Source organism: Camelus ferus, chromosome 10 (assembly GCF_009834535.1).
Source record: "Camelus ferus isolate YT-003-E chromosome 10, BCGSAC_Cfer_1.0, whole genome shotgun sequence".
In the NCBI taxonomy this organism is placed as follows: Eukaryota; Metazoa; Chordata; class Mammalia; order Artiodactyla; family Camelidae; genus Camelus; species Camelus ferus.
Window position 1 is genome coordinate 64,660,146 of NC_045705.1, and position 27,486 is coordinate 64,687,631.

At 58.7% G+C, this 27,486-nt stretch overlaps 2 protein-coding genes across 6 annotated transcripts in view; one reads left to right on the plus strand and one right to left on the minus strand.

The window, feature by feature from the left end:
• The window catches only part of MACROD1 (mono-ADP ribosylhydrolase 1), a 143,626-nt gene that overhangs the window by 20,254 nt on the left and 95,886 nt on the right, over window positions 1–27,486 (minus strand). The gene's annotated exons all lie outside the window — the stretch shown is intronic.
• FLRT1 (fibronectin leucine rich transmembrane protein 1) overlaps window positions 10,123–27,486 on the plus strand; it is a 74,456-nt gene continuing 57,092 nt past the window's right edge. For both annotated transcript variants that reach the window (XM_032489679.1, XM_032489677.1), the window contains exon 1: window positions 10,123–10,542. The gene's annotated coding sequence lies outside the window, so the exon portion shown is untranslated. The remainder of the gene's footprint in view (window positions 10,543–27,486) is intronic.

A 27,486-nucleotide genomic window follows, 5' to 3' on the forward strand; every position in this document is an offset into this window, starting at 1 on the left:
CTTGGTACGTCCCCAGTACCAGTGTACCCCCCAATCAGCCCTTGCCATTGCATTGCAACTGCCCCATTCCTGGCCTGCCTCCCCTCAGCTGAGACCCCACTGTTCACCTACACCCCAGACTCAAGCACAGCGTCTGATACCTGAAAGGTGATGACTGACTGACCAACCGCCTGGCGGGGTAGTGTCAGCCCCAGCCCCACCGGGGGGTTTGAGGGAGTGGGCTTTATTCCCAGGAAACCAACACCGTTGCCTCCCCCACTTCCCACAGGCTTTCGGTGGGTGTTCGCGGTACTTGAGGGCGAGCCGTTTAAAACATGTTTTAGATTAGAAACGCCCCACAGATGGAATAAAATGTGAAATGTGCTGAATTTTTGAAGATAAAACAAGAGACTTCAAAGGCATCTCAAACTGCATGAGCAGTTGCCGTGTTTGACAAGCTCTGTCCCCCAGGCCAAGGTCACTGTCCTGTGAGGTGGGGTTGTCTGCTGGGAAGTGTGAGGCTTACCCGACATACCCCAGGCTCGGGGGGGCCCTCATGGGGGGCAGGGGCTCACACTTACCACACCAGGCTTTCACACAGACCTCTGCTGATCATCTCAACATGTGTGCACATGTGTACACATGCCCCTTCCCATCCTGTTTACAGATGCGGAAACAGGCCCAGAGGGGTGAAGTGACTTGCCCAAGGCCACAGCCCTTATATGAGGGGAGCCAACATCCTTGTACTTTGTAGGGCCTGGTCCTGTGACCCGCCCCCAGCTGTGATTGTGGCCCAGTTGCTCCACCCCCTGGACCCTCAGCGGGTTGCCTCATCTGCAGGGAAAGTGAAGCCTTGTGGGGGCATGGGTGATAAAGTTTAAAATGCCTGTAAAACTGTTAGAGCATCGCAGAGCTTCATGGCGGCAATGGGCGCTGGAGCTGGGGTCTCCTGGCAGGGAGGATCCCCAGCTTCTCCCCGATCAGCCAGGGAGAAAGGTGAGAGCAGCCTGCTGTCAGGTGGGGTTAATAACAGCAACAACAAAACAACAGCAGCTTCTGATCTTCAAGGTTTGCTCGCCAGCCCCTGAGGGAGAGCCATGGGGAGCTTGCTGGTTGCATGGCTCCATTTTACAGATGAGGAGACTGAGGCTCAGATAAGTGCCTGGCCCAAGGCCACACAGGTATGGTGGTGGAGGTAGTATTTGAATCCCATTGGTCTGACTCTGGAGCCTGGACCATTAAGCATCCTGCTCTGCCAGGTTTGGCTTATTTGCTTCTTGGGACTGAGCTCTTCACTCCATCTCTGAGTAGGGCCCTGGGATTCCTCAGATCTGTTGGAAATGTACCCAGCTGGGGCCCCCTTCTAGAGTCTCACCCTTGGCCTCCTCCTCCCACTGGCCCTGTGCCAGGCCCTGCTTCCTCTGCTCTTTTGGACCTCGATGGACCCCCCTCACCCCTGCCCATTCACTCATGTCCATTCCGCCTCTGTAGTCCCCTCCCTGGTCTACCCTGGGCATCCTACCCCATCCCCCTCCATACAAAAGCCGCCTAGTCAGCCATTTAGGCTCAAAGCAGGTGACTTGGCTGTGGTTCCTGCTGGCCTAGGCCCCTCTGTCATCCCCTCCTGCCTGGGTTCCTTGGGTTCTGCCCCTGGAGATCCAACCTCCCAGCCAGTGGCCCCCAAGCTGGACCCTAAACCCTTGGGCCCCCATCCCCCTCAACACCCACTCTCCAAGCCCCTTCTCCAGACACTTCTACTTGTTGGTATTTTGTTTTGTAATAAATTCATGTTCATTGTCCCAAATTGGATAATATATTTAAAAAGAAAAGTGAAACACCTCTTAGCTCATCACACAGATTCGGCTAGCCACTGTTCACATTTTCCTGAGGGAACTTTCAGACTTGAAGCAAAACCAAAAAATAGTTAATGACACATTTATCGAGCAAATTCTTTGTGTCAGGCATTGGGCCAAGTGTTTCCAGTGGATTCTTTCATTTTATCTTTCCCTCCTACGAGAGCCTTATGAGAAGATACTATTATTTTTTCTCACTTTACAGATAACACAATGGAGGCTCAGAGAGGTTGAGTAACTTGCTGAGGGTCACTCAGCTGGGAAGCAGGGAGCCAGGGTTTGAATCTGGCAGTCTGATTTTGACGGAAGTGCTGAGTCTGCAGTGCTGTGGGACCCTGGCTGCTGTCTGGGCCTCCCCTCCCCCAGGAGCCAGGGGCCTGCGCTCAGTGTCCCACCATTAGCATAACCACGAACATCCCTGAAACCCAATTACCAGGAGATGACTTGGGCCCCAGCCAGCCGGGTGCAGTCTCCATCTATGCAGGACTGAGGGGCTGGGGCCCAGGGGAGCCCTGGCGGGTGGGAGAGTGGAAAGCGGCAAGGGAAATATATCCTGGAGGAGGGGTCTGGAGAGGCCTCTCACCCACTACTCCTGGGGGTGAGGGTGGTGTGCCTGGGTCCTGAAGGCATCCTTCCCACTCTGCTCACCCCTACCTAGATAGGCACACCCACCCAAGAGTCACAGGTTCCTCTGCTCCCAGCTTGCTGGGTGTTCGGAGGCAGCCCCTTGACCTCTCTGAGCTGCAGTTTTCTTCCCAAAAGGAGATAACCAGGGAATAATTGAGCAAAAAACAAACCACGGGTTGGGAGGAGGAAAGAGTGCTGTTTGTAATACTTCAGGTTAGGACTGTCCCACACTCATCCACCCATCCCTCCGCTGAGCAACAGTCAAGTGTGTCCAGTTTTGTCTCTCTTGCTAACCTGGCTGCAGTAGCATCATGCATACGGCCTGTGAGACCCCATGTCCGAGTTTGTCTCACATACACCTGGGATCAGGACTGCTGGGTTAGAGTATATGCACCTCTTTAACTTTAATAGTTATTCCCAAATTGTTCTCCAAAGTGGCTGTTCAGATGATCATTTTAAAATATAAATTAGATCAGTTCACTTCCCTGCTTAAAACTCTCAAATAGCTTCCTATTACACTTAGAATAAAATTCATGTTCCCCTCCACAAATGCATGGTTGCATCCCATGCTCCGTTTCCCTCAATTCCCTGATCTCCTCTCTCATCCTCTAATAGATCTGGCTCTTTCATGCCCCAGGGCCTTTGCACAGACTGCTCCCTCTGCCCTGCACACTCTTCTTCCAGCTCTTTCCAAACTGGTATCATCCTTCAGGTCTTCAATGAAACTGTGGCCTCCTCTGAAAGGCCAAGGAGAGATTGATGGAGAGCCAGGAGTAGAGGAAATGCTGGACCCATAGGGACCAATTAGAGGACCAAGGGAAGTCAGGACTGGATTGGGCATGGGATGGGCTTCCAAATGTGGCTCAATCCAGTCGATGGAATGAGCACTTTGGTGAGAGGAAACAGCAGGGGCTCTGGCCTCCTCGCTGCTCCCCCCACCTTCTACCCCTGCAGGAAGCAAGGAGGGAGCTCTGGTGATTTTGAGAGGGCAGCAGTCCAGAGGTGCCTCCTTGGAGCCCAGTGAGGCACCCTGGCCAAGCCCAGCCCTCTGTGTATAGATGGGGAAACTGAGACTCTGAAAGGAAAGGAACTAGAGGAGGCCACACAGCGAATCCTCACCCTTGTTGCTTTTGAAATATGAGGTGTTGTACTGAGACCAAACAGATATTCCCTTCTCCATAAAGGTAGAGGAAAGCTGTGGCTGCTGTGCAGAGTATTTAAGTCAGATACCAGGAAGGACTTCCTTAGAAACTCCACCCACCAGACACAGCCTTGTCAGGCCTGCCGCCTCTGGGCAGCCCTTGACTGACAGTCTTATGGCCACCTGGAATTCTCAGGACACAAAGTTGGGGAGGTGGCTCATTCAAGGTCACTCAGCCAAGAAGAGGCAGTTTTATTGGCTCTGGAAGGAGTGCTCCTGTGGTGGGATGGCCAAGGGTTGGGGTGAGGAGTCCCAGTCCCCTCCTGTCCCAGGCCCTGGGGGCCCGGGAATCCAGGGCGCCCCCTGCCTTGAAGGCCTCAGGGCAGCCTTCTTACCCCCTCCCAGGTTGTCCCTATACCCCCTATAGGGACAAGATAGGACCCCAGCCTAGTTCTCCCCAGGCTGGGCACCTTCCTGGGTCCTCCTGCCCTCCCAGCTGGAGCTCCACTTCGTGGAGGGAGGAGGAGGTGCCAGGGTGGCAGCCATTGGTATTCGAGACCGAGCCTCAGCCCTTCAAGGCCCAGCCTTTCCGCTCAGTTCTTTAAGGATCCCTCCCTGGCAGAGTCAGCGTGGTGGTTGCTGGGCAACCCCATCCCCCACCCCCCCATCACTGGCAGCCTCTCCCTCCTCCCTCCCCTCCTCCTCCTCCATTGCTCCTCCCAGCACCCAGTCTCAGGGGTATACTTAGCTCAGAACCTGCTAGGCCTGGCTGCACCTGTGATGGGCAGGTGAGGGGCCCTGAGTGACTCCACCCAACCCCAGCCCTGGACCATGGCTCTGGCTACCAGGACTCGGGAGGGGGACCCCGGGCTCAGGACCCTCCATCTGCAGACCCCCATCTTCAGGGGCTTCAGCTGCCCTGAGGTGTTGGAGCTGGTTGGGGGACAGAGAGAACCCAAAGGGGAGGGCCCAGGAACTGTCTGAGTCCCTGGGGAGGTGGCCTACTCAGGGCATCCAGTCTCAAAAGCCCCTGGGTAGTAGAGGAGACCAAGGCAGTAAACTCAGACTGGGGCAGGGGTGGGAAAGGAGGAGATGAAGAGGAGGACAGGGTCCTGAGCCCCTGAAAAGGTCAGCCGGGATCAGAAGAGGCAGTGATGGGGTGGGAGAGTTGTCACCAAAGGCCTGGCTCCAGCTGAAGTCTCCAAGGCTCCAATCTCAAAACCCCATTTTCCACCCCGCCATCCTCTACCCTGCCCTCCCCTTCTCTCTCAGGCAGTCAGGGAGACACTGCTTTCTGGCACCCCAAATCTTGAGGACATGCCCTCTCTTTTCCTCCCTCCAACTTCCTTCCTGGTCGGTCCTGCATCTCTGGCCTCACCTCTGACTTCCCTTCCCACAGACCTCAGTCCACAGCTGCTGGTCATCCAGACCTCTGTACCTTGGCACATGCTGGTCCCTCCACTTGGACTGTCCTTTAAATACAGTTCATGTCTCCCTTCCTGAGATTGACCTGGGATGTGTGTAGCAGGTGAATGATAGTCAGAGTCCAGAAATGCTTAAATCACCATCAGAAGCATCACTTCTGCTGGGAATAGTGGCCTAGGAGTGTGTGGGTAAGGGAAGAAGCAAGCAAGAGGCAGCCCTGGGTGTCTGGAGGAGGTGGGGGGTTGGGGGTGGTGGTGATGTCATTTGTGGGAGGAAGAGGAGGTTCCCAAGGGAGAGAAGGGCCCATCAGAGACAAGCCAGGCAGCAGCCTCAGTCCTGCCAGTGCCAGGGAAGGTGGGCTGGTGTGGAGCCCTTGTCCCGGGTGGCCTGGTTCTGCCTCTGCCCAGGGCCAGTTCTGATTCTCTCTGGTATCTTTCTCTCCACCCACCCAGGGGCTTGGGATGGCAGCTGTCAGCCCTGATCTTTCTCCTTCACCTCCCATCGCCCCCCCATACCCACACACCAGGACCCCCCGCCCCCGCCATACTGCAATAGCTGGAAGAGTGCCTGGCCTCCCTCTGAATCCTTGGAACCATCATCTTGGGCAGTTTTAGGAATCATGGTTGGCCTTGGGCAGCGCTGTCACCATCGCCTGCAGGGCTGTTTCAACCTGACACTCAGCAACGCCCGCCTGTCTCCCCATGTGCCCAGGACCTGCAGCAGGTGCTGGAGACCCACAGGGACCACAAGAGGCCCAGACTGTGACCACATGGGGGCTTCCAGTCTGCTGGGAGAGACAGACACTAATAAAACACAGGACACTGAACACGGGCTCTATCGATTCTGAGTCTCACCAAGACTTCATGTACAACTGAGGAAGAAAACATACTACCATCCATGCCCCGATTTCAGACATGTGAAAAATGGAGTCACGCAAATCACTTGTAAGCACAGACTGAGTGAAGCACTACCAAGGAGAAGCCGAGGGGGCAGAGGGAACAAAGTGGCCCAGTTGGGAAAAGTGGGTTCAGGGAGGCCTCTCAAAGGACAGGATGGTAGAGCCCCGGACTGAGGGGTGAGTAGGAAGAAGGGTGCAGGGAAGCGGGACCCCTGTTTCAGCACCCTGGGCAGGATTAGGGGTGCTCCTGCACTGGCCACCCTTCCCCACCACTCCCGGTGTCCACCCTTGGGAGTTGCTAGCTTCGTCCTACCTGACTTGTCCCTGCAGTGCCCACTCCCTTGAGCAGCCTCTCTAGGACTTCCTCCCTGGCTGGGGCCTTGCTATCTCTGAAATTCTATGCTGGGACCCACCCTAGCCTCTCCTGTACCCAAACCCCATGCTTCTGGGGAGAAGTCCCAGCCCTCTCTGCTGTGAGGGATGGAAAGGTTTAGTGTACAATGGTGGAGGGGGAGCATGGTGGCATTAAGATTTGGATCAGAGAAGCTGGTGGGACTTTTCAGTGAGGACTGGTATGCCCAGCCAGGTGTGCACAGCCAGCCAACCCACAGGCCACATGCCCATGATTCATGGAAACATCACAGGGTATACCTGGGTATCACTGGGAGGCCCCGATCTGAGATGGCCAGGTGATCAGTGACTGTGATTCTCTGGGGGCCCCCATCAGGTGCCCCCAGATGCAGGGGACCCTGGGGATCTTGGAGGGCAGTGATCTCCAAGACCGAGAATCCACAGATGGGGCAGAAAGTCCATTAGGAGGCTCTCTGGTTCCAAGTTGGGGGCTGGAGGTCTACCCCTCTTTGGAAATGATGCCGAAGCTGGGGCCTGTGGGGGAGGCTGAGCCTCTGACTCTCAGGCAGTCGGCTGAAGTCCAAGGCCACGCCCTCTGAACAACAGCTCTTGGCCTTTTCAGTAGTGCTGACCCCTGCTCACTTCCTCAGCGGGCTTCATTCCTGGACACCCAGCACAGAGCTTGGGACTAAAGGGTCCCTGGTGATGCCAGCTGACCACCCAGTGGGGTAGACCCTACCCCTCTCTTGAACCAGGTCAGCCCCTTCTGTTGCCCTCAACCCAGAACAGGCCCACACAGGGTGGAGGGTGGTGGAACCTTGGTTGACAACAGTTTAATCATGGTGAGCTGTGTTGTCGCTGCACTTTACAGTATACAAAGCACTTTCCTCTTAGGACCTCATTAGACTGTCACACCAGCCTTAGGGGGTCTTGTGATGGCCCTATTGAGGAAAGGAGCAGGAACTGAGATAGCGCCCGGGGGTCAGCAGTGGATAAGCGGTAAGGTAGAAGGCAGAATCCACATCTGAGGACTCTGGAGAAGGTAGGCAGGTGGTGGGGAAGGCTGGGGCGCTGCGAGCAGGGCCAGTGTGACCTTGGCTGCCCAGTGGTAGGGCCTGCTGCACCTGGATGCCAGACAGTGCCCAGGTTACTGCTGCCTGGGGAGCTGGGGCTTGGCGAGCCCAAGGTTGAAGCCACAAATTGTCCCTGGGTGGCTTGTGTTGTCTCGTGCTGAGAGCATTTTCATGAGTGCCTGGCTCAGTCCTCCTGGGCCAGGGCCACCCTACTGCCTTCACCACTGACTGATGCCCTCAGGAAGCCCCAGAGCGCACAGAGTCTCAGTAAGTGTTTGTTGAACGAACAAGTGATCTTTCTGAATCTCATGGCTGATAGCTCCCCTGCTATACTTACATTGCCTCCCTGGCACTCTACCTTTTCCAAGATAAAGGCCAGACTCTCCAGGCTTGTCCAGAGCCCTGTACACCTGGCCTGGCTGACATTAGTCACCTCACCTTCCACCATGGCCCCCCTTGACTCCTACCTCCCAACTCCAACCAAGAATTCCAGATCTCCAAACCCTAGCCTCTTTCACGTCACAGTCCCTGAAGCTGAAATGAGCTTCAAGCGTCCGCCTAGAACATTCTTCCTGACCCTCCAAGACCAACTCAAGAGCCACCTCCCCTGGGAAGCTACCTTGGATGTTGCAGAGCACTTGACCTCTGTATCCCGGAGTCACATGGTAATGATGTCTGTTTCAGCAAGATCCTGCTAAACCCTAACTGCCTAGGTACCCACCCCCTGGCTCGATTTCTGGTTTTGCTAGGATGGGGTCCAGCAGAGCCTGATTCCCTTTGGCCTTTGGTCCCCAAAAAGCCCCCTGCACCATGGACCTCCATAAATATTCTTTGAATTGTCTGCAGCTGCCAGGCATGGCTGAGTGAGTTAGGGTACATCAGCTTGTTGGAATATCATGCAGCCATAAAAAACACTATTATGAAGATGGTATTTTGATATCTAAATGCAATCTGTCAAATACAGCTATATCCATACGATCCACTCCACTCTGGGGCCCTGAGTGCCTGCTTTGTGCCAGCACTGTGCTAGGCCTGGGGGCGGCGGGAATGGAAAGGAGTCCCTCCTTCAAGGGATTCAGTTTAGAAGAGGAGGAAGACAGGCACATAATTCCCCAGCAAGGTGCTAAGTGCCATGATGGAGGGATGATGGAGCCCCAGGGCCCTCACGTCCATCTGGGAGTCTAGGGAGGCGGAACGGAAACCATATCTCCATAAAAGTTACAGCCGACAGGGCATGGACAAGCCTGGAAGGGAGCAGAAGAATGGAGGCTGTTGACGCCACAGGGCGGTGGTGTTGTGGGTGATTTTTCTTTCCTTTATTGTTGATATGATGGTGTTTGGACAATAAATAAAAATTGGGAGAAAAAATAGCTGTTTGGTGAATTGAGTATAAAGCAGAAGAAAGGGAGATAAGGAGAGGGAAGCAGGGATAGAGGGGTGAGGAGGGAGAGGCAAGAAGGGCCAATGAAGAGGTGCTCACTGCAAGGACCGAGGCAGCAGCCTCAGGCAAGGCCTCAGCCTGCTCCGGGATGGGAGAGCACAGGATGCGGGGGAGAGAGGGGCTGATGTTCCTTAGGGTGATCTTCCCCTAGGGAGAAGCTGGGAGGGCATCCCAGAGGAGAGGTGGCTTGGCCAGGCCTTAAAGGACAGCAAAGCCCAGGGTGTGCTGGGCTCCTGGAAGGTCTAACATGGGCCTGCAGTTGGGATAGTGGGTGGGAGATGCTGGGATGGGACTCGGAGGAGGGGTCCCAGCCAGATTGTGGGGAGTCTGGGCATGGACCTGCAAGCAGTGGGGCCTGGGTGGAGGTGGGGGGGTTCTAGATAGAGGCAAGGACTCACTCAGAGCAGCCCTCTAGGGAGAAGGGTGGCAGGACCAGATGACTGAGCTCTGTGACAAGGTCTGGTCTAGGGATGCCAGGCAGACAGAGAACTCCTCAGTATCCCAGAGAAGGCCAAGAGCATGGGAACTTCCCAGGCTCAGAGGAGGGAGGTCTAGTCCACCCCTACCACCACACTGGAACCTGCACAACAGGCGTAGACATTTCCTGTCACTAATGTGTGCCAGGCATGGCCCTAGCCACTTTCCTTTTCAAGGTCTCCTTCACCCTGCTGTTAACCCTTGGAAGTAAGTTGTTAATGCTCCCATTTTATAACGGGGGACACTGAGATTTGGAGGTTAAGTAACTTGCTCAAGGTCACAGTCAGCTAATGAGGGGGAAAGCGAGGCTGGGATCTGACCTGGGAGCAAGGCAGGTGAGAGGGTCCCAGTGGGGAAGGGGCGTCAGACAGGGAGAAAGCGGTTACCCGGGCACGCAGAGGAGGCGGTGGGTACCTGTTTGTGAATGAATGCATGGGTGCACAGATGAATGAATGAACGGATGGATGGGTGGAAGGATGGATGAATGAGTGGGTGCAGAGAGGAGGGGTGTAAGGGGAGGTGGCGCGTGAGCGTGAGTGAGAACCCTTCTCTCTCTCCCCGCCCCCGCGCTGGAGGCTGGCTTTGGGAACCTCCCTCCTACCCCCCTCCCCCCAGGACCAACACCCCAACCTCCCTGCCCACCCCCATCCATTTTAGCGGTGGGTAGGGGGAGTGGGACGCGAAGGCCGATTCTCCCAGGCTGGGCCCGAGTCCCCGCGCAGCGGCGCAGCCTCCCACGCCGGGTCCCGCCGGCCAGTGCGCAGCGCGGCGCCCCCGCCCCCGTCGCCTCCTCCCCGCCCGCTGCCTCCCCCCTCTTCCCCCCTCCTCCCTTCCCTCCCCGCTCCGCGCCTGCACGCACGGCCCCCGCCGCTGCCGCCGCCGCCGCCGCCGCCGCCGCGAGGGGAGAGGCGGCCGCACAGCCTGATTCCCCGCGCCCTGCTCGCCGCCGCCGCTCGCGCAAGCACCGCTGCTGGCCCTCGCCCCGCCGAGCGCACCCACCCGGGCACACGCACCCCGGCCGCCAGGCGCACCCCGCGCACGCCCCCGCGCACGCCCCCCGCGGCTACGCCGGGCGCCCGAGCCGGGCAGATGCGCCGCCGCGCGCTCTCCGCCCCGGGCCCGCCACCGCGCTCCGCGGAGCGCTGGGGTCTCCTCTCCCGGGCCCCCCTGGGCGCCCTCGGGCTCCGGTTCCCGCCCGCTCCTTGGAATAACCCCTGAGGCTCCAGCTGTCATCGCAAAGTTTCCCGAGGAGACCCGCCTCCCCGGCCGCTGCGCAGGTAAGGAAGGATGCACGGGGCGGGGGGCCTGGGTCCGCGCGCGCAAGACGGGGCTATGGGGCCAGCGTGGCGGGGTGGGGGAGCGCAGGGAGGCGCCGCGGGATCCGGCTGCCCGGCTTTGCCCAGCTGCCTCCGGGACCGATCAGCCTTTGGGATTTGGGGTGGGGGCCCCCGAGTGGACAGCCGAGTACCCGCGGCGCTGGCTTCGCCACGGGGAGGCACCGGGTGCGCGGCCAGCGGCTTCGCTCTCTTCATCAGAGGCTGGAAAGGGCGGGGGCTCGGTCGGAGCCCGAGCCCTTGCTGCGCCCCCAGGCAGGAGCCCCTACCCGCTGGGGTCGCCAAGCTGGGCTTGCCGGTTCGGCTCCGGCCCAGTCCCCGGGAACCGGCGGGCTAGGGCGAGCGGAGAGAGGCAGCCGGCCGGCCAGGGCGCCGCGCTCCGGTCCCCACCAGCCGCGTGAGTCACGGTTGGAGCGAGGTTTTATTTTTAAAACGACTTCAAGGGGGGCATAAGCAGCCTCCAACTTCCCTCCCTGTGCGCGCAGTGGACGGTCAGCCCGGTGCGGGGCAGGGGGCCAGGGCGGTGCACCTGGCGGCTAGAACAGTGCGACCGCTGGGCTGGAGGCGGTGGGGGGCGGTGGGCAGCAGGTGCCCCCTCAAGCCGGAGGCCGGGTGCCTGCCCCTCCTCGCGGGGACTGGAGGCCCAGGGGCGGAAGGCTGGGGAGCGTTGTTGGTTGTTGCCCAGCTGCAGGGAACCGTGGCTGATCACAGCTCTCCAAGGAGGAGAAAGTTGTGGAGCATCACATCAGGGAGCTGCCCCAGGTTTCTCGGTGGCCCTGGAGGGCTGGGAGGCTCTCTAGGGTGAGTGGTTTTAAGAGAACACAGCCCAGCTGGGGTGTGCAAGGCCCCTGTAGCCCAAGCCAGAGCCCTGATGTGAATAAATAAAGCCTAGACTAGGGGGTGGGGAGGGGGCAGCTGGGTCCTGCCTTGTCCCACCCTGGCCCCTGCACCCTCAGGGAAAACAGAGACCAGTCCCTCTTCTCTCCCTCCCCAGGTGGCTTAGGAGTTGGGGAGGAGGCTGCCTGTGTTGGGGCACAGAGCCCCACAGAATGCAGGATGCCACTGGCAGAGGGATGTGGGCTGGGGCATGCCCCTCTCTGCTCAAGCAGCCATGGGGAAGGTGGCCACACTCAGGGGCTCCAGACTCAGGTTTCTGGAGTAAAAGCCAACTGCGTCTCTTCCTGCCAGCCCCAGGAGGAGAGGCGCAAACATCACCTGTCAGCTGGTGCCGATTCCGTGGGCGACTGTTCAGGGCTTCCTCAGGGGTTTAAATGGAAATGGCCTGAGCTGCCAGGACCCATGCCCAGGAGGGGTTACTGCCCAGCTGAGCAGGCAGAGAGGGGGCCCTGGTAGGTCTGACGGGCTGTCACATCCTGGCTGAAGGGCTGGCCATGGGCAGGTTTGAGAGGAGGAGAGAGGAGGGCAGACAGGGTGTCTGTGTCTGGGGGGAGCTATGTGCACCCCAGGCCCTGTGATCTCACATAGACACCGAGACTGGACACTCTTCTGTAAAAAGCCACCCCAGCGTGAGTTTAAGCAGGCATGCCCTGAGGCTGCTGTAGTCTGCTGCGATGTCCCCTAGACCTCGGTCTGTATGCCTCCATCCTACCACTTACTGGTTGAAAGTCCCTCTGCCTCTCTGAGCCTCAGTTTCCCTTGTCAGTAAAATGGATTGACTGTACTGACCTCCTGAGGCTGAGTTTGGGGGGGGGCCAGGATGTATTATAAAATGGGTGGGGTTGACAGATGTCCTGCTCCTGGGTTGAAGGGGTCCCCAAGGTCTGCGGGCACCTGCAGAAGCCTTGGAGGGCTGGGGTTTGGGGGTCAGATTCCAGCACTGACCCTCAGGAGCAGCGCTCTCCCTGGTGTCCCCCTGCCACCCCACACCTCCCCTGAGGCCTCCCATCATCAGCTCCTGGGAGGTCCATCCAGCTGGTCTCTAAGGAGGCAGTGGGGAGGGGTGTTGTCACCCCATTGCATCACTTGCTGTCAGGGCTTTGTGAGGAGGGCGTTGGTCTGCAGGACTCAGCTCTGTGCAGACTGAGGTCTGGTGGCTGAGCCTCTGTCGCCCACTGGGTGACCCCAAACCTTCACCCATGGGGACCCCACTTCCTTGCCTGCACAGGGGGATAGAGCGGCTGCCGCACGCTGTGAGAATGAGTGCACATCCTGAGAGTGGGACAGGAGGGAAGGGCGGTGCACAAAAGAGGGGCAGGTAGTGTCTGTACTCACCTCTAAGTTAGCTGAGAGATGGACGGGACCTCAAATGGCGGGTGTCAAGGGACAGAGAGGCAGGCTTGGAACTGGCTGACTGCCTGCAGAGGCCCAGTGTGGTGGCAGTTGTCAAGAAGAGGCTTCCCTGGTGCAGGGGAGGATGCAGCCCTTGTGGCCTGCTGGGCACAGCCACCTTTGCCCAGTCAGGTGGGACAGAGGCAGCAGGCAGAGGCAGCAGGCAGGGCAGGGAGGCAGTGCTGGGAGGGGCAGGGCAGCTTGCCCCCTTCCTGGAGAAGGGGCAGATGGCTCATGACTGACTATGAGCAGAAGAAGGCCCTGCCCCGTGGTGTGTGTCTTCTGGGAACTCCCCAGCCGGCCAGGCTGCCCTAGAGTCAGGGCTGAGAAATGGCCTGATCACAGAGATGGGGCCTGTCTGGGGCTGTGCAGGGGTCTGGCTGGAACAACCCTTCCGCTCCAGGGTCCTAGGAATTTGTGGTTCCTGGGGAGGGTTTCTCAGCCTGGCCTGCTGCCCTCCAGCGAGTTCCTGGATCTTGTTGGGCCTCGATATCCTCATCTGTAAAGTGGGGTAATACCAGTATCCACCTTAGGGGTTCCCACTATGAGATGATGCATGTGAAGCTTTTAGCAGAGTTTATGCCTAGCAGTGTGGCCACCACTGTGATCCCCACCCCTGCTTCATGCTGGGCTGAGGGCTTTCAGCTTCTTCAGGCCTCGGAGTAGCAGGAAGGACCACCCCAGCCACCACCCCCCCCCCCAGCCCCCAAAGCCCATTCCGTGTGGGATCTCAGCCACCTGCTGGCTGGGGTCGTCAGCTCCAGTGCCCAGCCCCAGAGACAGCAGGGATGTCCAGGAGCAATGAGGGTGAGGGCGAGGGTTTTTGCCTTGGAGCCCTCATGGGATGGGGTGTGTGGGCTGTGAGTAAGTGTACAGACCAGGAGGGGTGTGAGGGATGTGGGCATGGCTGGAGGTCCTAAATGCCTGCAGTGGGGTGGGTGGGGGCTGCTCACCATCGGGAAAAGCCGCCAGGGCTCGGGGAGGCTGAGGCTGGTGCAGGCCTCAGGCCTGCTTGCTGCCCTTGATATGTGAGTTTGGGGGTCCCCTCCCCCAGAACCTGGGTTGCTCTCCCTGAGACAGACTTCAGGCCTGCTCCGGCTTGTGCCAGGGTATAAGGCAGCTGCATGCTGTCCTCTGCTGTGAAGCAGTCACCCCAAGAAGGCTGGGGGGTGGGGGGATGGCCTGAGGAAAAGACAGGGGAGAGGACAGCGTGACCCCAGGGTGCTCCTGCCATGCCCCGCCCCCCATGCGGGCCAGCATGGCATCCCCTAGCAGCAGCTGGAGCAGAGAGGGCTCCACGGAGAGAGAGCCGTGTTTGTGCAGGCCTGTTTGCCTGAGCGGCGAGTGGATGTCTGTTTACCGCTGCCTGCGGCCCCCAGAGCCCAGCCGCTCCCTGGGGTCAGCGGCTCTGCAGATGATGTCAGCATTTGGGGGCCTCGACTCGCCTTGTGGAAGCTGTTTGCTGGATTTGCTGCAGCCCTGGGTTTTGAAACTCCGACCGTGGACTTGCGCGTGCTGCCTCCCACCCTGTGGAGCTGGGACCAGTGAGCATGGGGGAGGGGCACGGGGAGGGATGGGGAGACCCCACCCGCCATTGGCATTGTTTTGTGGGGTAAGGGGTTGGCTCACAAGGTGCCCTGCCTGGCTCCCTGGCTCTTCAGTCTTTCTTTCCGTCAGTCCATCCCTCCCTCATTCATTCATTCATTTGGCATTGAGCACGGGTCACGGTCAGGGGCCAGGTACAGTGCTGGGCTCTGGGAGGAAAGGAGGGAAACGAGCAGCTGCAAGTCTTGCCCTCAGGGAGCTGTAGTTGGGAGTGGGGGTCAGACAGGATCAGATACTTCCTCTCCCACGGAACCTTGGACTCTGAAGGTGGGAAGGCAGCCCTGTGAGGTGGGCTGATAGGGGAGCCTGCTGGGGGCTGGGAACAGGGAAGGGGGTGCTTGAGCCAAGGACGTGAAGGTGGAGCAGTGTCGGTGAGGAGGAGGGGCAGGAACGAGGGGCCTGGAGGACGGAACCCACATAAGGGACTGCGTGTGGACCCCTTGGCCGGTGTGAGGAGCACAGGGGGCCGGGGAGGCATCTGGACCGTGGGTCTGTTTGGAGCTTGTGGTCTGCCTCCCTGGGTCTCTGCTGGCCTTTCTCCATCTCTTGGACTCCTGGACCTGCCTCAGTGACCTTCTGCCTAGTCCTCCTGGGTGAGCCCTTCGAAGGGTGGGCTTCCTGGGCTCGATCAGTCCCCTGTTCCTGAGAGCTGTGTGTCTGCCTGTGTGGGCAGGCTGACCCAGCCTCTGATGGGCCAGGAGGGAGAATATTTGGGCTTGTCTGTAATGGGGCAGGGGTCCCAGTACAGACTGATGGGTGACAGTGACAAAGCCTCTTCTGGCTCTGAATGTCCCTCAGCTCGGGGATGGAGCACTGGACAGAGGGGCTGGGGAAGCGAGTGAAGGCCAGGTCTCCTGGAGGCACCAGGACCCAGCTGTATGGGGCTCAGCTAACCACTAGGGGACACTGCCTCCCAGGCATCCAGAGGGCGGAAGGGGCCCAGGTGCTGTAGGCTCTGCTCTCTGGGGGTTGGGTGGGGGACTCGCAGGCAGGGAGGCAGCGGCTGGGCCTCTGGGGGATGGCTTTGTACTTAATTGAAACTGGGATTAAAACCGGGGTGGTTGAGGTGCTGGCCCCGGGCCGTTCCCGTCTGCTCTGCTCCCAAGAAGCAGCTCTGTGACAGCATGTTTTTTGCTCCCTATTCCCTCCTTCTGCCTGAATTAATCGTTGGCACCAGATTACAACAGATTTAGCAAACTGTAAAAAAAAGAGAGCGAGAGCTGGAGAGAGGAAGAGAGAAAAGAAAGGGGGACTCACTTCGGAGGAGAGGACGACGGCATTTATCTACACAAGCAGCAAATTGCTCTCGTGGACTGGTGGACAGCCCCTCCACCCTCCACCCCTGGTTACGCCTGGGAAGTGCTGCCCAGGAACCAGTCCTGGCGCCAGGATGGGCTTTTCCTGGGGGCGGGCTGCCAAGGGCTGCCTGGTGGAGTAGAGGGGAGAGCTGAGTTTTCAGGGGGTAGTGGCGGGTGCCCTGGGCCTCTCTGGGCGGGAGCTGCCTGGCTGGCTGGTCCTGAGTGGTGGTGGGGCTGGGGATGAGGGGTCAGAGGCCCCATGTGGCAGGGATGGGTTGAGGGCAGGAGTTGTGTCTGTCTGTCTTACTCACTGGTGCAGCCATAGGGGACATGGCACATAGTAGGTGCTCAGTGTGGTGCAGGGTAGGTGAACAGATGAGTGAAAGATGAAGCCATGGCTGAACTGCCTCAGGAGCTGCTGTGGGTGGCAGCGGAGGGTCCATCCTACCAGCTGGGACCCCTGGGGACTCCTCTAGACTCCTCTAGACTCAGCTGCCCCTCAAGCGACACACCACCCCTGGGTCCTGGATCAAACATGGACCGGACCCAGGATCCTTGCAGACCCTGCCCAGGAGCTGCCTGTGGCTTTCCTGGGATGACCTTCATTAAAAACATGCTCTTCTGAGGGGAGGAGAGTATAGCTCAGTGGTAGAGCGCATGCTCAGCATGCACGAAGTCCTGGGTTCGATCCCCAGCACCTCCATTAAACAAACAAATAAATAAACAAACCTAATCCCCCCTCTCTTCCCTCCAAAAAAAAAAAAAGAATTAAAACATGCTCTTCTGCCAGACCAACTGGTTCTGTCTCAGGGGAATCTGGTTGCCGGCAGGCCTGCTGGGCTCCTAGACAGGGCTGGGCTGCCCCTGCCCTGAGTAGGGGGCTCAGGTTCATTGGGGGCGGGGGGGGGTGCTCATTCTCTCAGAGAAGCTGCGTGGGGTGGGCTAGGCCCAGAGCTGGCCACAGCTGAGTTATCCACAGTCCCAGTGGTGGCAGGACCAGATCAGGACGGGAGATAGATATTCACCGTGCCCACACCTCCTGCACGCTCACACACACTCACACTCCTGCACACACACGCTCACACCCACCCTCTTAACCTGCCTTCCCTGAGCCAGCCGAGCCTGGCTCTGGTGAATGAACCCTACAGCCCACCCCCTCTCCAGGACCCTGCTGCTAAGAAGGGCCTTGATGCCACCCACCCATCCCAGGGCCTCTTCCTGTGCAGCCCCTGCCCATCCTGACCCCATAGACAGGGCTGTCTGTTGCCCATATGCTTTCACTGGGTCCCTCTCTGGGAAGGGGGTGGGTGCAAAGGAGTGAGAAGCCAGGGTGAGAGCCCCCTCCCAAACCCTGCTCCAGCTGAGGAGGCCTTGTAGCCTAACCCAGGAGGGAGCCCAGAAGTCAGGCTGGCACTGGGCAGGGCCACCTGCTTGGAGCCAGCAGGGGATGAGAGAGTTGGCCGGGTGCTCAGGGCTGGCCAGTGAACAGAGAGAGGGCTCCTAGCAGAGAGAGGGCAGCGAGGGTCTTGGAAGTCCTTCCCCCACCAATGGAGACTGCACCCCCTGTAGTCTGCCCACTTGTCCCAGGGAGACATACCATACACAATCCCCTACCCCCTAGTCAGAGACGGGGGCTCTCTGTGCCTCGGTTTCCCCACTACTGCTGGCCAAGGGGTTGGACTGCCAGGCCCCAAAGTGCTCACCAGCATCATGGCTCTGGGACTCTGAGCCCTGAGACCCCGCCAGCCTTGGGCTGCTGAGAGGGCTGGGCAGTGTCACATCCCCGCTGTGCCTGGCTTTCCACTGTGAGGAGGGAGGCTGAGGCACAGAGTGGAGAGAGGCCTCCTCCAAGGCCATGTGGAAGTCAGGCTTCACCACAAGGCATCTGGGCAGTGAAATGACAGTGCCCAGGCTGTGGAGTCTGGTGGACCTGGGTTCTAATCCTACCTCTGTTACTTATCAGCTGGGTGCCCCTGGATGCCCCTGGATGCCCCTGGATGCCTTACTTCCCCTCTCTATTCCTCAGTCTGCACATCTGTGAAGTGGACCAACAGGGCACACTTCCCAGGGTCAGTGTGAAGATTCAGTGTGATGGTGTCCACGGAAGGGCTCTGGAGGAACCAGCAGTTACTGTACTTTAGCTAGTAGGTCAGGCTCCTGCCAGACTTGGGGCTGGGATACTGGCCCTGCTTGGGACTCCAAGGAGCTCAGGGCCCCAGGGAGGGCTATGCACACCAGCCTCCTGCCCTCAGGAGCGCCCACCCTTCCTGGCCAGGAAGCTCACCACGCATTTGCTGAACACCCTTCCTGGCCCCCTCATGGGGCAGAGGTTGGCCCCTGAGGTCTGCAGCCCAGGTGGGTAGCAGGTGGGTAGATGGGGGAGGGGAGGGGACTGCAGACCACTCAGCTGTGATGAGGGGCAGGTTGGAGTGTGGGTAACTCTGGGGCGATTGGGGAGAACTGGGCCCCTGAGGGCTCCGGAAGCAATAAGGGTTGGGAGGTGAGAGGTGTTAGGGGCCAAGTTGTGAACAGGGAGAGTTTGTGTTCCAAAGTCACCTTCTGCCCAGGATGAGTCCCCCTGGTATGGTAAGGCAGGACCCCCTTGGGTATTTACCAGGTGCCTCCTGTGTGCCAAGCCTTGGGGTGGAAGCCTGGCACAGGGGCCAGTGTGACTAGATCCGTCCTGTGAGGGCAGCAGAGAGGCCATATGGCTGCCTTTATCGAGTGTTTACTGTTTACACCACATGCCACGGAGCATCATGCTAGGGACTCTGCAGGATCCCTCTGAGGCTTCATAGCAGCCCATTTTACAGAAGAGAAAACTGAGGCACAGACAGACAAAGTGACTGGACTGAAGTTGCACAGCCAGAACAGGGCATCTGACCTCCTCCCCCACATAAGGAGATGGTGGTCATTGTCCTAGAGATAGTGGCCGACAGACTGCACTTGCTACACGCTCGGCGGTATTAGCTGGTTTAATCCCCCCAATAAACCTTGGATGCAGGCTCTCTTATTATCCTGATTTTACCCCCAGGAATTGGAGACACAGCTGAAGTGACTCGCCCAAGGTCACACCAAGGAGGGGGCAGCAATGGAGCTACCCTTGGTCCCAGTCTTGCCTGGGTCCTTACAAATGCCCTCGCAGACTGGAAACCGAGGTGCAGGGGTCTCCAGGGCCCAAGCTTCATCTCTGTCGTGCTTCCGCCTCCACTTTACCCCTCCCTGGGCGCCCTCCACTCAGCCTGCCCTCCCTGACGCCCTACTGTGTGCTTTCCTTGGTGAATGAAATGTGGCGTCATTTAACCCGAGTGGGGTGAGGAGTCAGGGGAGGGCTCCCAGCGGAGGTGCCTTGGAAGGAGAGCTGGGCTGGCGGGGTCAGCCTCCCGCCCGCTGGGCCGGGGGTGGGCAGGCCGGGTGGCGGCACGTGCCGCCGCCGCCGCCTCCCGCTTCTCTGCTGCCAGCCGTGGCCATGACGTCAGCGGGCGGCCCAGCCGGGCCGCACTGCCCGCGGGCCCGGGAGGAGCTGGCGGGGCGGGGGGCGCGGGGGCGCGGGGCCGCGGGCGGCCTGCGGTCGCGGAGCAATCTCCATTAGGGCCCAGAGCGAGTGGCTGCAGCTCCTGGAATCCTATTAAAAGCTTTTTCATTGTTCCCTGCGATATGCTCCGCTCCGCCGGGACCTCGGCATGTTGATAATTTATTTGTGGAGGGAAAGGGGCGAAGAGCGCAGGAAAGAGGAGGAAATGTCATTCTTTACTCAGCTTTTTGCAGCGCGGCCCTTCCGTGGGGCAGCTCGAGTAGGGGCGCCCCAGCCTCCCCTGATTCAGGAGGTTGGGGTGGGGAGGAGCAAGGTCCGAGAGGGTGCGGCTGGGGTGGCCTGGGCCCGGGGAGGAGGGAGGCCTTGGGGAGATGAAGGCCGAGTCCTCTGGGGGGTCTGGGGGCGGTAGGGGGGCTCCTGGTGGCTTGTTCAGCACCAGACTGATGTGGGCTAGGGGTGCGGCTGAGGCCTGTTGCTGCCCTGACTCTGGCAAGGGTGGAAGTGATGGCAATCTTGCCGGGTCTTGAGGGTGCACAGTCAAGAGATGGCTCCTGGGGTCTTCAGGGTGGGGAGGGGGAGCTGGTTATTGGGAGGGAGTAACTGGGGGTCCCCACAACCCTGCAGTCACCACTGTGTGGTCACACGAGTCCTTGCACCCCCAGATGCCATAAAACAGGAAGAGGCCTCGGCCTCTCTGGCGACAGGAAGGAATTCAGAATTCATGCATCTTTACTCGCTTTACAGACATGGAATCGGAGGCCCAGAGAGGTGAGGTCATTTGTACAAAGTCCAGGCAAAGCTGGATTTGAACCCAGGCTGGCTCTGGGTTCTCAAAGTATCCCCTATGCTGGGTGCTAGGCTGCCCACAGGGACACGTCAGAGTAGCCCTGGGCAGTGCTGGCTTTGGGACTAGGACCCCACAGAGGGTCAGGCTCTGGATGGCTCTGCTTGGCCTGAAGTCTCCTTTACACCCACTCCTGACCGACCCACTCTTTAAACTGCGGTGGTGGAAAAGAGGATGCCACATGGAAATTTCTCCATCCCTTTCCCTCTAGCACAGATAATGCCAGACGTTTAAAGAATTAATCCTAATTCAAGTCACTCACTGGCTTTGAGATCATCAGTGGCTCCCTATTTCTGGAAACACTGACCAAAGCCCTTGGCCTGGCATTTCAGACTTGCCCAGCCCAGCCCTGGCTGATCCACCAGCCTCTCCTCCAGGACGTCCCCCACTAGGCCTGTGGATACCATGGCTCACACTTCTGCTGTTCCTTGTATACAGACCACCGTCAATCCCCACATTGAGTGAATGCCTCCTCCTGCATGAAGCCCTCCCTGACTGACTGTAGGACCAGCCCTTCTTGCCTCCTGGCCCCCCAGCACTTGGCAGGCCTCCCTGTGACAGTGTAGGTCACATACATCTGCCCCACCTCCACCCACCTTTATTCCTCCTTCTTCCCCTCCCCAAGCCCTGAGAGGTGCTGCTTAACCCTGGAGTCGAATTGTTCATTCATCTAGCCAAGGTTTCCTGAGTCTGAGGTGTGTTGATAAATGGCTTTCTCTTTCCAGCAGCCCTGGGAGTGGGTGGCGTTAGCCTATTTTATAAAGGAGAAACCAGAGACTCAGGGAGGTTCAGTCACCAGGCCAAGGTCACCCACGCTGAGCTGGGGATGAAGCCAGGTCCCAGAAAGGAGAAGTGATGGTGTCGTGATCAGGATGGCAATCCCTGAGTCCTCATACCTGCCTCGCACTGAGTAGAACATTAAATGCAGGTCTCAGTTGATTCTCACAGATGCTCTGGGGGTTGGGGTAGGGGACATACTTGGAGGCTCCATTTTACAGATGAGAAAACTGAGGCTAAGAGAGGAAGGGAAGTAGAGAGGCAGAGCCCTGACCCTGCTGTGACTTCCTGAGAGCCCTGGGTTGGGGGGATAGGGGCTTTTCCATGTTCTTTGTGCCAGTCCTGGAACTATCACTTCAGAGCAGGGACATGGGCAAGCCCTCCCCGCTCCCCCTGAGGCTCAGCCTGGCTCTCAGGCCTGTGACCTGTCCTGGCCAGGCATCCTCCGAGAGAGAGGAGGCTGGGGAGGTGGTGTGCCCAGCAGCAGGGTGGGCATGGGCCCTGCCCCCACGGCAGCTGCTTGCCTGGCCTGGTGGCCTCACAGACAGACAGGGCTTGTGAGCGCCGGGGGCCTTCAAGGCGAGCTCAGCTCCCGCCGGCAGCTGCTCAAAGACTTCATTGTGGCAGGAGGGCCCTCCTCAGGCAGCTGCCCCCGCCACAGGCACAGACAGAGCCCAGCCTTTGTGCCGGAACACTGCCCCTGCCCCGACCTGAGGTCAGTGGGACAGAGACTCTTGTCTGCAGGAGGCTGGGGGCCTCCCCTGGTGGGGGGCTACCCTGAACCCTCTGATGGCCTAGGATGGGTGTGGTCTATGTTGCCGAGACCCAGGAACCCCTCCCAGTGCACAGATCCAGCCTTAGAGGGCGCTGGCCCCTGGTCTGACTCAGGTTTGGGGAGGAGGTGTTGAAGCTGGAGGGTCAATAATAATAATAATAATAAAGAACAATAACAGTAATAATGACAACAGCTACTGCCGTCCGTGGAGCTCTGCTCTGTGTCCGCTGACAGGCATGTATGTGTATTATCTCATTGATTCCTCAAAGCAGCCCTCCAGGTTGTGGACAATTATTTGCCCCATTTTAGAGATGAGGAAACTGAGGCTCTGCGAGGTTAAGACATTCACCACCGTTCACATAGAAGGGGAACACTGGGTTCCTCACCACCCAGAGCCCATTCTTAAGTGCCATCCCTGCTGAGCACCCCAGTGGCCACCACGGTACGCAGAGGCAGAGCCACCTGCCCTGCCCCTTGGAGTTCCGAACCATCAGACTTGATCTGCACTGTGGTCCTGTGTGAGGGAGGCCCTGTCACCCTATTTTAGAGCCCAGGAAACTGATGCTCTGAGAAATGTCTGGGTGCCTGCCAGACATCTGGGTGGCTGGTGTGGGACAGACGGCATCTACCTGTGACATCCCCACCTGGGTCCTTCCTCAGCCTTGCCCTTTGGGTCAGGTGGGACGGTTGCCTAGACTTTGTGGTGGGGGCGCCAAGGTCCCAGGGTGGGGGGTGGTGGAGTAGGTGATGGGTCCCAGCAAGAGACTGAATGATTTCAAGGCTGAGCCTCCCCCACTGAGAGTCACTCCTGGGAGGACCCTTGGAGACCATGTGTTACATCCCATACTGTGTAGTCAGGGAAGCTGAGGCACAGAGAGGGGAAAGGGGCCTGACTTAGGCCCCACAGCCTTGGGGACTGAACATGGGCCCAGCGGCCCCCAAAGGCTGTGCTGTTCACAAGGACACCACCACTGACCCTTCGCGAGCGTGGGGGAAATAGCAAGCTCTGAGCACTTTGTGTGTCCCAGACCCAGTTCTAAGCATTGACCCTCGTAACTAATTAATGTGCACAAGGACCTTATAAGGGATGTATTGTTATTATCTCTATAATTCAAACCAAGACATCTGCCCCCAGGCCACACCCCCGAGGTCTCCTAGCTTAGCTGGTTAGACAGCTCTCCTCTCCTCTCAGGATTCTGACCTCTGGCACAGATACCCTGATGCCTCAAGGTCAGAGGTGCCTGCTGAGGGAGAGACAGGGGCTTTGGGTGGGACCAGACAGATGCCTCAGTGACCTTCTGCAGGGCAGTGTCCTGCTGCTAAACTGGCCTTCTCATCCTGAGCTAGGTTGGTTTCTCCATCTGTGAAATGGGTGCCCATCCTGTGTGGCCCCTTCCTAGGCAACCCATGGGTGAAATCCTGTCTCTAGACACCCTCATTGATGGGGCTGGGCTGGGCTTCCTCTCACCTCCCCCAGCTCTGCACTTGAAAGGTTCTGTCCCAGACCCCACAGCCAAGCCTTCCTCAGAGACTGGTGGCCTGGGGATCACTCACAGCCAGCCAGGCCTGGATGCCAGATTAGAAATAATTAGTGCTATTAATATTCATAACAAGCAGCCGAGTGAAATGATGAGGGCGATAGTCTGCTCACCCCTTGGGCTCTCTCCCAAGGATGGGAATCAGGCCCTCGGGCACTTATGCCCCAGCACCTCCTGGCCAGGTGAAGTTGACCCCTGCAGGGGAGCCAGGTGTCAGGCTGGCTTCATGTCCCCTTCTCAACCCTGCCAGCTCCCCGCGAACCCTCACACCTGCTTCCGGGGTGGGTGGGGCTGACTGCTCCGTTTCCCCCACAATGGACCCGAGTCCCAGAGAGAAGCGGTCCTGGAAGACTCGCAGCTACAAAGTCCAGGGCTCGGTCCCAGGGTGACTGAGTCCAGCGCTCTCCCTACCGGCCCTTCCAGAAATGTGTAGGCTGCCCGAGGACAGCTGGACGAGGGCAGCAACGTGGCCTGCCGGCTGCCCCAGGGGCTCCTGCTGTCCTGTGGGGAGAGCTGTATGCAGCCTTCGGGAGGACACAGCGGTCCCAGCCCTGCTCCTCCTTGACTGTGTGGCTGTGGATGCTTCTGGGCCTGCACCCTCTCTGTGCTTCAGTTCCCAAGGGTTAGCCGGGGAGGACAGACCCCTTCCCAGGGCTGTGTGCACAGCCAGCGGACTGAGCACAATCCTTTTCAGCTGAACCGTGCTGGGTTCCAGGTGGTTCAGCCCTGCCCTGCACCTGAGGATCCTAACTGGGAAACTCAGACTCGCATAGTCCTGGGCAAACCACACATACCTGCTGGGATGGGAGTGAGGGCTGGGCTGTGCCTCAGTGTGCAGAAGGGTCACTGGCCCCGGGCAGGGTCCCAAGCAGGATTCTGACTCCTGGGGAGAAGCAGGGAGCCCTGAGAGCGGAGGCTGACTCTCCTTTGCCCCGATGTCTGAGCTGGGCCTCCGACACTCAGTCTCACCCCTATCCTGCCTCTAAGGCCTTCCTGTTGTAGGTGGCCTTGATTGTCCCCTCAGCCCTCATGTCTAAATCCTCCTCATTCAGCCTTGCCAGGCAAGTTGATGTTGCACACTATGCACTCCAGGGCAGTGTCAATCTGGGGGGCTGACTCCATGGAAGCCACCTCTGGGTGCAGCTCCCAGAGCCCTAGCCATGAGTCTCTATAGCCACTCAGCGACCACCTCTCTAGGCCTCAGCTTGCTCATCTGTAACATGGGGCCAGGGATGCCAAGTCGGGATGACGTGGGCAGAAGCTCACCTCTCATAGATGCCTGGTCAGGGGAGGGAAGGGACTGGTCCCTCTGGGTGAAGCAGCTCTGGGAAGGCACCAGTGCTGACAAGTGGGTGGCGGGGTGGGTGTGTGGGTCTTCAAGCTGGGGAAGAGCCGGGGAGGGGGTGGGGGACTCTGGCAGCTTGGCCCGACACTGCTGGTAGTGACAGCGAGTGGCAGCCCCTCCCTCCCCAGGGCCTGGTGCTGACTGAGTCTCATCATTGCAGGGTGAGGGCACCCTCGCTGGAACCTTGCATCTGGCTCCTGGGCTGGCGGCAGAGCTGTTGGCTAAGCAGGCTAACAGCTGTTTGCACAGAGACTAAATCTGTCTGGGTCTGACAGACTGGCCTCAAGCCGCCACCGCTGCAGTTCAGTGCAGGAGAGGGCCGCGAGCTGATGGCCGTGTGTACACGGGGCCTGGGCCTAGATGGCTCTCCTCTCTGAGCCTGGGTTTCTGAGCATGTGAGGGCAGCGTGCCAAGGCTGGTGACTTCCTCCCAGCACAGAGAGCTGGCCAGACCTTCCTTAGGCCTCATCTGTGAGATGGGCAGGGCTGGGACTTGGACCCTTAGGGGTTCCCTCCCACCTTCATGAACCTTCTACATCCTAAACTGATGGCCAGAGTGCCTGGGGCCTCTGGTCTCACTCTCTGCCCATCCCCTAGGGACTCTGGGGCCTAACTAGGCTCCTTTAGATCTTGGGGGCCACCCCCACCCAGTTCCCAGGTCCTGTCTTTCCTCTCTGGGGGTGCTTCGAGAAGGGCAGTGAGTGAATATTCCAAGGCCACTTGGTCCCCATGCAGTGTTATGTCTTTATGCCATTTCTGCTCGGGAGAGAGGTACGGGCTGCTCATGAACTTGGCTGGCATCTTGGGTGGCGTTTGGGGGAGGAAGTGGGCAGGGTCTTCCCACCAGCACAAATTCCTTCATTGGAAGATGCTCCCACCCTCCTCCTTCCAGTGAGAAAGATTGCCCTCAGGGCCTGGGGATGGCTCCAGACAGGCCATCACAGAGCCTCAGTTCTGAACCTGCATGCTGAGTTCCAAATTTTGAAGGGTGGCAGGAGGCATAAATGAATGTTGTCTGTTAAAAAAATCTTTTTCAGCTGTGCGGCCTTATAAAGATTTGAAGAGTTGTGAAAATTATTTTCCTCTGACTGTGGGAAAGGTTTGAAATGTTGAAACAGGGACTTAGCCTCTTTAGAGGCTGGCAGGACGGTTGGGCTCAGAGTGGCACATGAGCCTTCACTCCTACCAACTGCCCTGAGCAGACATGGCTAATCAATCCCAGCACATTCTCCTGCTGAGCTGCGGAGGGCCTGCCTGGGAAAGGAAGTTGCCAAGCATCCCTGGCAGGTGTTTTGCAGATGAAGAATGGGGACTCAGAGAGGCAAAGTAGCTTGCCACAACCACCCAGTCTCTAGACGTGGAGATGAGATTTAAACCCGGTTCTCCTCCCTCCATTAAAAAATAAATAAATAAATAAACCTAATTTAGTGGGGAGGGTATAGCTCAGTGGTAGAGTGTGTGCTTAGCATGCACAAGGTGCTGTGTTCAATTCCCAGTCCCTTCATTAAATCCATCAATCAGTAAATTAAACCCAGTTCTCCTGACCCCAGAGCTTCATGATCATGGAAGCTGGTGGTCCAGGGGCTCCTTGCCCAGATGGAGTTCTGCCTTGGTGCCAACGGTGCCCCCACTAGAGTCCATCTAGCTTCCCATGGGACAGGCACAGTTTGGCCAGGCTTGGCCTCCCTACCATGGCCATCTCTCCTTCCCGGCCTGCTAACCTTTGTCAGCTGCTGCCTGCCTGTGCTCAGTCTAATTACAGCCACTTACATTCTGGGCTCCTAACTGTAGCCAAGCGGTGCATATGAATGTGGGATTTCTAACTCCTGCCAGCACGCCAAGCCTGACTGAGGGGTGTGTGGGGTCAGGGAGCAGGTCAGCAGTCACCAGGCTGATGTAGGCTGGGAGCTGCCATAGGCCAATGGCTGGGCTGGGCCCTAGGGTGGGCATGCTGGGGGGCTGTGGGGGGAGGGGTACAGGGGGCTCCCCTCTTTGACTCCAGAGGGGGCTCCCCTCCTCAACTCCAGTGCTGCCTCTGCACAACCTCGCACCTTGTTAGGAGATAGTGCTGCTGGCTTCCAGGTACCCTTTTAATTAAGCCAATTAATTAGTGCCTTTAATGAAGCAGATTAACCAGGCTGGGCTCTGCATATTGGGCTGTTGCAGCCCACAGTTTCCTGCAGGTTGGGACTTGGAGGTGGTTGCTAGGCCAGGCCTGCAGTCCTGAGGGGCTGAGGTGCTGGGTCAGGCTGGGGCAGAAATGTATGTGTCCCCCCATGGGAGTGTGGCCAGGAACCCAGGCCTGGTGGGAGGCAGGTAGGGCTGGCCTGAGGCCATAGGGACACTTCTGGACCCAGATGCCTCAGCATAAATAGCCCAGAGCTGGAGCGGGATGGACGCAGGAATCCTGCCCTGGGGACCCAGAGGGGAATGCTTGCTCAGTGGGGTCCTCAGCAGGTGTGATTGCCTGGGAAAGGGGGCCTGGGGGAGCTGGAGTACCTGCCTGCCTTGGTCTCCCCTCTCTGGCTGCTCCCAGCCTGGCGGCACAGCCACCAGCTCCAGAGCCCCTCACTCACCTGCAGATGGGAAAAGAGACTTGGAGCAGGGAAGGGGTCTGCTTAGGGCCACCCAGGAGCTAGTGACTGGGCTAGGATGTGAGGCCACGTCCCAGTTCCTTCTATACCATCCTACTTACCACCTCGATGGCCTGGGCTTGGCTTCCTTACCAAGTACACTTCCTGTGTACTAGGCACTGTGTTGTGTGCTCCACCCAGGTGATGCCACTGCATCTCCCGGCCAGTTTAGGACGGGGGGCCTGGCCTGGTGTGGTAGAGGTGCCCCAGCCCTGTGAATGGCCCAGGCTTCTCCCACCAGGCAAGAGA